This window comes from Bison bison, unplaced genomic scaffold, assembly GCF_000754665.1.
Source record: "Bison bison bison isolate TAMUID 2011002044 unplaced genomic scaffold, Bison_UMD1.0 scf7180017864163, whole genome shotgun sequence".
NCBI lineage: Eukaryota > Metazoa > Chordata > Mammalia > Artiodactyla > Bovidae > Bison > Bison bison.
The window spans coordinates 4,896,860-4,906,234 of NW_011494735.1; the positions used below are offsets into that span (position 1 = coordinate 4,896,860).

The following is a 9,375-nucleotide window of genomic DNA, read 5'->3' on the forward strand; positions in this document are numbered from 1 at the left end:
TTATGGCAGAAAGTGAAGAGGAACTCAAAAGCCTCTTGATGAAAGTGAAAGTGGAAAGTGAAAAAGTTGGCTTAAAGCTCAACATTCAGAAAACGAAGAGCATGGCATCTGGACCCATCACTTCATGGGAAATAGATGGGGAAACAGTGGAAACAGTGTCAGACTTTATTTTTCTGGGCTCCAAAATCACTGCAGATGGTGACTGCAGCCATGAAATTAAAAGATGCTTTCTCCTTGGAAGGAAAGTTATGACCAACCTAGATAGCATATTCAAAAGCAGAGACATTACTTTGCCGACAAAGGTTCGTCTAGTCAAGGCTATGGTTTTTCCTGTGGTCATGTATGGATGTGAGAGTTGGACTGTGAAGAAGGCTGAGTGCCAAAGAATTGATGCTTTTGAACTGTGGTGTTGGAGAAGACTCTTGAGAGTCCCTTGGACTGCAAGGAGATTCAACAGTCCATTCTGAAGGAGATCAGCCCTGGGATTTCTTTGGAAGGAGTGATGCTGAAGCTGAAACTCCAGTAATTTGGCCACCTCATGTGAAGAGTTGACTCGTTGGAAAAGACTCTGATTCTGGGAGGGATTGGGGGCAAGAGGAGAAGGGGACGACAGAGGATGAGATGGCTAGATGGCATCACTGACTCGATGGACGTGAGTCTTGGTGAACTCCGGGAGTTAGTGATAGACAGGGAGGCCTGGCGTGCTGCGATTCATGGGGTCGCAAAGAGTCGGACACGACTGAGCGACTGATCTGATCTGATCTGATCTGATGCTAAGGTTGGCAGTATAGCAATCAGCAAGGCAGACATGGACTCTGCCCTTGGAGGGCAGATCTAGCAGGAAAGCAGATGTTCAACAGTATTTACAAGGATAATAATAAGGTGAGCACAGAACTGTTAGAAGGTGTAAATAGCGAGACTCTGCCTAGTCTAACGTGTCAGAGAAGGGAAGTAAGGGCCTGAGAGAAACAGCTAGAGAGGATGAGAGCAAATAAAAGGAGTTCAAGCATTTCTTTAGAGTTGTTCATGGTGGCAGAAGAGATGTGGCTGGAGAGGTAAGCCATAGAGGGCCCTGCAAACCAAGATAAAATCTTCACATTTAGAATCCTATTTTTTAAAAATTATATCACAATATGGTTTTCTTTTGAGCCTTTAAAATTCCTGTGGTGTTAGTATGTTTGCTCCTGTCATTGCTCTGACTTTTTTTCCGCCTTTTTTTTATAGCCTTCTTGTATAATACAGGATGCTCTTTTTATAAGACAAGCATCAGTTGGCTATTGGTATTTTAAACCCATTTCTCACTGCACACTTCTTGAGGGAAAAAGAAAATGGAATCTGAACTCTTCATATTAATTTACCCGACCATTCCCTTGTCTTAACGTTTATTTTTGGTTCTCTCAAGACTCATGGCAAAGGCTTCTGGAGGGTGGGCAGTTCACCTGTCCTCATAGTTCCAGGGCCTTCTGTTACCCCCTAAGGTAGGGGGAGCTCAGCCCTTCCTTGGGCTGTTAAGCCTTTCTGCCTGCTAAACACCATGATGCTCTAAGGACTTCATTAAGTAATTGAGTCACATGTTATCCTTGAAAAGTGGGGCAGTAAATACTATCAATTCCATGGGCTAGAGAGAGAAGAAAAATTGAAGTGGAGATGCTAGAAGGTATGTGACAAAACCAGTCACAAGTCTGAGGTAGGCTGAGCAGTGAGAGCTCGGATTCAATTTCTGTCTTTCTTTGCTCTCCTTCATTTTTCAACCCCCTTTCCCAGGTCTCCCCTCTGGCTATGTTTGGGAAAGCAGTTAGGTAGAGAAGGTAAACCAAATTTTTAAGGCAGACTGACTTGGGTCGAAAGTCTGGTTTCACTTAGCCTATTTCTTTATTTATAAAACGGGAATAATATCAACCACTTGTCAAATGGCAAGTGCAAAGCAACTAGCTTAGTGCAAGGCACACAGGTGGGGCTCAGTACATTTGGGGTATTAAGCATTAGGATCTTGAACAAGAGGACTTTGCTAGAGGTGGAGGGAGCAGACAACTACGTAGACTTTTACTGAACAGATTATCTTTACCCTTTGTACTCAGTTAAAAATTTTTAAATGTAATTAATTCTTACTTTTGGCTGTGCTGGGTCTTTGTTGCTGTGTGACTGCTTTCTTTAGTTTCAGAGAGCAGGGGTGTGCTTTCTAGTTGCTGCAAGCAGGCTTCTCACTGTGGTGGCTTCTCTTGTTGCAGAGAATGGGCGCTAGGGCACGTGGGCTTCAGTAGTTGAGGTTCTCCAGCTCTGGAGTGCAGGCTCAGTAGTTGTGGTGCTGGAGCTTAGTTGCCCCACAATATGTGGGCTCTTCCTGGGCCAAGGATTGAACCTGTGTCCCCTGCATTGCGAGGTGGAATCTTAACCACTGGACCACCAAGGAAGCCTCCTTTGTACTCATTTTTATACAAGGTGTAAGAAGCATCATTTACTTTGAGAGCAGTGCCTGGTCTCTTAAGGTCCAAATCAGGAGTCATGACAGACAATCAAGTTCATGGGTTGTAAGGACACTTGTAGACTTGCCCAGCCTCGTTTAAAAGTGAACTGGAGATAACAAAACTTATTGTGATAATCATTTCATAATATATGCATATATCAAATCATGATGTTGTATACCTTTAATACAATGTTGTATGTCAATCTATTGCAATCAAACTGGGGAAAAAAAGAGAAACTATATTCACTGTAAAAATAGCAGTCAATTGGGGTGAAAAAAGTTTGGAAATAGATAGTGGTGATGGCTGTACAAACTGAATGTAATCAACGCCACTAAATTTTATACTTGAAAGTGGTTAAAATGCTAAATTTTATGTTAGGTATATTTTACCACAATAAAAAAAATATGAATTGGAGAAAGCCTAATGGCTTGTGTCTGAATAGCTCTTCCTTTTACTCCCAAATGTAGGCTAGCTTGCTACTAATGTGACCCACTTCTGAACTGAACTGTGTGGGGACTATTTGCTAAATTATTCCAGAATGTGAATTAGGAGGGGTCCACAGCTAAACTCCTCATTTTCCAGATGAAGAGTTGGACACTCTGAACACACTCAAACAGGCCATTCTTTCTCTGACAGGGTCTTTGCATATGCTTGTCCCTCTGCCATGGATGCCCTTCCCCACTTTGATAAATCCTATTTCTCTTTCTGGTTCTAGGTGAAATATCACTTTATCCAGAAAGCTTTCCCCTGTCCTCCTAATATGTTAGCTCAGCCTGTTGTGTGACTTCTTAGTAACCAGCACTTTTTTGAAATGCTCACTCCACTTGTAATTACTTTGTAGTATGTCTGAGTTTCAGGCATGAGGGCAGGGCTTTGGTCTGTCCTGTCCACCGTTGTTTCTCAAGAACTCAGCATAGTGCCTGGCATATTTGTGTTCATTAAAGAAAAAAAAGCACTAAAAATAAAATCAACCTTGTCTTCCCTCATAGGAAGACATGCAGCAATGCAAAATCGTTCCAGGTCACTCAATATCTGCTGACCCTGAGTTTATCATAAACTGAATGATGTTAATGATATACCTTTTTGTGTATTAACAGGCAAGAGTGGCTGGGGGAAGTAGGGCACACGCTGCCTTTAATCCATTGAGCCTGACCTAGGCACTCGTTGATGTCCCAAGGAAATGTTCAAAGAAGGTAGGTGCTGGGGTGGGGGCTGAACTTGACTGCCCACACCTGCACTGCCCGCACAGGATCAACACTAAATCAGGAGCAGAGGGGTTATAGGTTTGACACAAGGGAATGCTTTCTGGTGTGATATTAAGGATTGTTAAAAATGGGTTGGAATATAGAGGAAGCCTTCCCCAGAGGCTTCAGAAAACAGGCCAGAGTTCCATTTCAGCTGGTTATTTTGGGCCTACCACAGGCAGCAGGTTAGACTAGACAGCTACTTGTAAAGTCCCATTGTTCCATCCCTCTGACCCATAATAAAGCTATAGACACTGCTGTTGCTGATAAACATGCCAGGACACACACAAACAGGCCAGTCCTGGGGCTGTATCTGTTGCTCGTTTCTTATCTACTGAACATTCTGAATTCACCTTTTGTTTGGAAAAATTACCTCAATCTTTGAGCACGGAGAAGCTCTTTCTATAAAAGACTAGCTCTGTATTTGAAAACAAGAACTGCAATGCATACCAGTTTAACTCTTGGGTTGATACTCACCTACGTAGAGGATTAAAAAAATAAACTGCCACTTAGAATAATTCCCAGCATACAAAGAAAGCGATCTGGACACTGCTGTGTGTCCTGTTCAGGAAGCAGGGGACACATCCTCTCTTTCTCTGGTTTTAAAGTAAGGGAAGGGAATGGTCTTGAATATGCAAATGAATCTAATTTAATTAACTTTTATGACCACAGCTCCTTTGAGATAACCATGGGAGCCAATTAGATTCCATTAAAATTCAGCCATTTCCTCCAAGCTTCAATGAAACACCCTTGCCTCCTCTAAGAAAAAACAACAACAAAAAAATGAAAAGATCTTATCAGAAATAACAAAAGAGAGTAAGTTGTCTGTAGCAGCTCTACAATTTGGTCTTTCCAGAAGCTGCTTACACAGTCATTTGCTCCAGTTCATTGCCCCAAGCCTGGCGCCACATGCAGCAATGCGAAATCATTCCAGGTCAGTCATGTAACTGCTGACCCTGAGTTTATCATAAACTGAAGCAGTGAAAGGTAAAGGAATGATATTTCATACTTTAGGGTGGAAACTCAAATTTCATGAGGGAGAGGGGAGAATTGCTTTGACCCTATCAGGTCAGAGACATAAAGGAACTTAGGCCACTTAATCCTTTATTGCCCTGTTTTGTAATATTCTGTCCTTTTTCTTCCTCTGATCACAAATGTGATACATATTTATAATAAAAAAAATGGAAAATACAGAAAGGCTAAACGATGCTGTACATATCTAGAAAGAACTTGGAAGGCTCTCTTCTGTAATTTTGCTCACTTTTTTTCCCCTTACTAAGCAAATTTTAGAGGAGTGTGTTTGGGAAGGACCAGGAGGGTGTAATGAGGGCTTGAAATGGGGGGTATCATATTCCAATTCCTTCCTTTCCCTTTCAGTCTATATCCCACGCCACTTACCTCTCTGGTCTCTAACACTATGTAATTACACAGCTGCCAATGGTTTTTGAATCCTGGCCTCTAAACCACTTTCTGTGGTTAGAAAAATGTATGGTGGGTCCACCGATTGTTTGATCCGCCCTGAAAGTGCCTGGAGATGGGTTCAGCTAAATGTGTCATTGGGTTCCTGGTAGTTGTGTTGCCTGCTAGTAGTTCTAGAAACATTTCATATCATATGACTACAGTATTGCAATTAATTTTAGCATGAACAGAGGAGATATTTCTATTTCTTCATAGAAAGTTATCCACTGGCAAGCTGTCTCTAAAACAAATATATGAATGTATGGCAAAACCACTACAATATTGTAAAGTAATCAGCCTCCAATTAAAATAAATAAATTTATATAGAAAAAGAAAGAAAACAAAGATATGCAAAGAGCACATCACAGTGCCCAGCATTATATGATTATATAATTGTGCAGGCTATTAATTAGGAGGTAAAGTTTCTGTAACAGGTTTTTTATCAATTAGATTTAAGAACACGAATTTTATATTTCCCTTAGATTTAAAAAAAAATAAAGTACTGAAGTTCTAACAAAGGCACACAATTATAAAATAACTAGAAAGAAAAGAGATGATGATGTGGAAAATAGACACACGTCAGTGGTTCTAAAAGAAAGAAGAAATAAAGGTAATAAAAAACAAAGCCAAATTCTTTTATTTTTCACTAACAGTTTCACCTGTCTTTGTTTTCAAGAATTTCAGCTTAACTGGGTGTCAGAATAATTCCCTCTGCCATGTTCTAGTGCAAGGTTGAATCTAGTGCAAGTTGTGCCTGGACTATTGTAATTTCAGTAGCTACCATCTATTGTGCTCTTACTATTAATACATGCCAGGCACTATATTCTAAAGCATGCCTCAGTTTATTGTAACCCTTATATCAATAATCTGAAGTTGACTGTACCATTTAGGGCAACTGAATATCTAATATTCATTATCCCCTCTTCTTTTTTGTTAACAGAACCAAAATTTTCATGGGGTTTTAGTGTATCCAACTAAATACTCACTTTACCAGCCTCTGTCACTACTAAGTGGCTTTGTGATCCAGTTCTCATCCGATAATGAGATGTAAGCAGGATTGTGGGTGGGGCCTGCTTCTTGGAAGTTTTATTCTTTCCTGATGAAATGGGACACACAGACTAGAGTAACGCTCTTAGCCTATCCCCATTTTTTTGTGCCTTAGGTATAAATGTGATGGACCAGCAGTAGCCATCTTGGAAACATAAAGCAAGGAGCCAACATGCTAAGAGAGGTAGAGTTAAAAGGCAGAAAAATCTGGGATCCTGATGGTATTGTTAAACAGACAAACTGTGTCCAGCAACTGCTTACCACTGTACTTCCAGTTATGTAAGAAAAATAATTTTTGAAGCCTTTGTTAGTGGCCAGTCAATTAGTTGCAGCCGAATGCATTCCAAGTCCCATTTTTCAGATAAGGAAACCAAAGGCTATTTGTAATAAGTAACTTGAAAAATTTATATAAAATTTGTATATAAAGGGCTCTAACTCACATATTCTCATAAAGGGCTCTAACTCACATATTCTCATTCTAGAGCTTACTCTCTTAGACATAATACAGTATCACATCCCCACTGTGTTAGGTTGCAAGATCTATTCATAAGCTTCTCAGGAAACTTGAACCTCCTTCTGACTCTGCCTTTTCAGACATGCCAGTGTTAATTATTAACCTTGTCTGAACAACACACATTAGTCTCTTACCATCAGTTTTACTATGAGGAAAGCCAGATCTAACCATCTCATTTTCTTGCTTAGAATCCTCAACAATACTACTTCCTCTACAGCCCGGATGTAACCGCAACTGTCTTTAGCGTAATGTAAGGAACAGAATTGGTACAGGCAAGTAGATTGTAAGAAACTCAGTTGTGTTGGTGTATTAATTATCTACTGCTGTGTAACAAATTGCTCCAAAACTTAGCAGCTGAAAACAACAAACCCTATTTCTTACACAGTGTTTGAGTGTAGGGAGTCTGGGAGCATCTTAGCTGAGTGGTTCTCGCTCAGATCTTTTATGAGGTTTCAGTCAAGATGTCTATGGGGACTTCAGTCATCTGAATACTTGACTGGAGCTAGAGTATCCACTTCAAATAGGTTTATTCACACGGCTGTTGCACCTTCTCACCATGTGCTCCTCTCCTCACAACATGCCAGCAGATTTCCTCCAGAGCAAGTGACACAAGAGAGACAGAGTCACAGTGTGTTTTGTGACATCGATATATGACACAGACATGGAAGTGGTATGGTATCACTTCTGTACTGTTCTGTTGGTTATATCTACCAGACTGGATAGAGTGTGGGAGGGGACTACATGGGTGTGGGTGCTAAGAAGCAAGGATCACTGCAGGACATCTTGCTGGCTGATGAACTCAGGTAGCGTTTGGACAAAGTAGTAGTATTACCATCCAGCTTCAGCCAGTTGTCGGTATGGTGGGACACAGGTCCTATGTTGCTGGATTTTTCCATTTCTCACATAAAGCCAGAAAAATAGATTTCTAAGTTAAATCTTGTGATAGTAAATGTTGGCTTTAGGATTTTAGAAAATCTAGTGTGGGCCAAACAAAATACAAATGCCATCTAGATATAGTTTGTGAGCTGCCAGTTTGTACCCTATCTGGCCCATACTGTGGAAGGAATATGTACATCCAGTTTCAATCTATGTCTGGAGCGATACTTCTAAGAAGGTTCAGAATACAAGTGTGGGCTTTCCCGGGAATGTATACCACGATAATTTAGTAATGTCTGCCGTGGGTGAAGACTTCCTTGGTAGCTCAGACAGTAAAGAGTTTGTCTACAATGCGGGAGACCTGGGTTTGATCCTTGGGTCAGGAAGATTCCCTGGAGAAGGAAACGGCAACCCACTCCAGTACTCTTGCCTAGAAAATCCCATGGACGGAGGAGAGTCTGATACACATGACCTACAATTTATTGCCCAGACCAAAATACATTTGAGAGTAAAAGGGAGTGCTATCATAATTACACTAAAATAGTATTTAATAAAATAGCATAATAAATGAAATTGTGCCATAAATTGGAACTAACTCAGAGAAACCAGGATATATGGTCACCATCCACATAGCCCTTCATGAAATCACCCCAGTGTCATCTGTCTCCTGTGTTCATTAGGGTGATATCAAAGACCCGTTGTTCTCAGAGCACATGCATACTTCTAAACCCTGCTGCCTATAATCCTCTGTCCCCGTTCACCCTCTTTTCTCCTCATCCTTCCTCCCTTGTTTCCTCTTAGACTTCAACATCTCCAAGTCCCATCAGAAGTGTTATTTTATCTGTTGTTTTTATCTCCTACCCTTCTTTCCAGGCTAATTGCTCTTTTACCAGAGTTTTCATAACATTTTATACATGTCTTTAGTGAAGCATTTATTGCACTAATCCACATACAGGGACCATGTATTACTTAATTAGGACTCTCATACCTATCTCAGTGTCTGGCACAAAGTGAAAGTGAAAACGAAGTCGCTCAGTCGTGTCCGACTCTTTGCGACCCGTGGACTGTAGCCCACCAAACTCCTCCGTCTGTGGGATTTTCCAGGCAAGAATACTGGAGTGGGTTGCTATTTCCTTCTGCAGGGGATCTTCCCGACCGAGCGATCGAACCTAGGTCTCCCACATCGCAGGCAGACGCTTTAACCTCTGCACCACCAGGGAAGCCCTTAAATACAAAAATACAGTCTCTCAGAAAACCTCTTATAGAGACACAGAACTTCAGATCCAAGTACTAACATCAAAGATTTCAAGGGAGGAAAGGAAGCCAGGTTGAAAGAAGAAGGGGGAGGAGGCAGGAGAAGGGGGTGAAAAGGGTGGCCTTACAGATGTCTCCTGCCACCTGCAGATACCCAGGCGTTATGGGACTTTTCCCTGGGCCTCCAGAGAAGGGAGGACTGGAACTCGGCCCCACCAGAAATCAGACCAGACCAGAACCAGAATTCGAGTTCTCTGCCAAGAGGAGGTGATCAGTCTCCAATCCTCAGCTCAGGCTGAGGGCCCTTTGACCAGATTCCTGCGTCCAGGACAGGGGGACTAGAAAAACAGGTCTGGCACAAAGAAGGTGCTTAATAATCATTCATTAAAGTTTTATTTTGAATCTCACTTCCATTCTTTTTCTTTAACACCCTCTGCAGGAGGTAATAATGAAGACTAAAATGTCAAGTAGGCAATAAGAGGAGGCAATGTAGGAACAGAGAAAATCCACAAACCTG

At 41.4% G+C, this 9,375-nt stretch overlaps 1 long non-coding RNA gene across 1 annotated transcript in view; it reads left to right on the forward strand.

Moving 5' to 3' along the window:
- The first annotated feature begins 3,573 nt into the window (after nt 1-3,573).
- The window catches only part of LOC104989775, a 10,515-nt gene continuing 4,713 nt past the window's right edge, over nt 3,574-9,375 (forward strand). Inside the window, exon 1 of the long non-coding RNA XR_825415.1 lies at nt 3,574-3,658. This is a non-coding gene — a long non-coding RNA (uncharacterized LOC104989775). The remainder of the gene's footprint in view (nt 3,659-9,375) is intronic.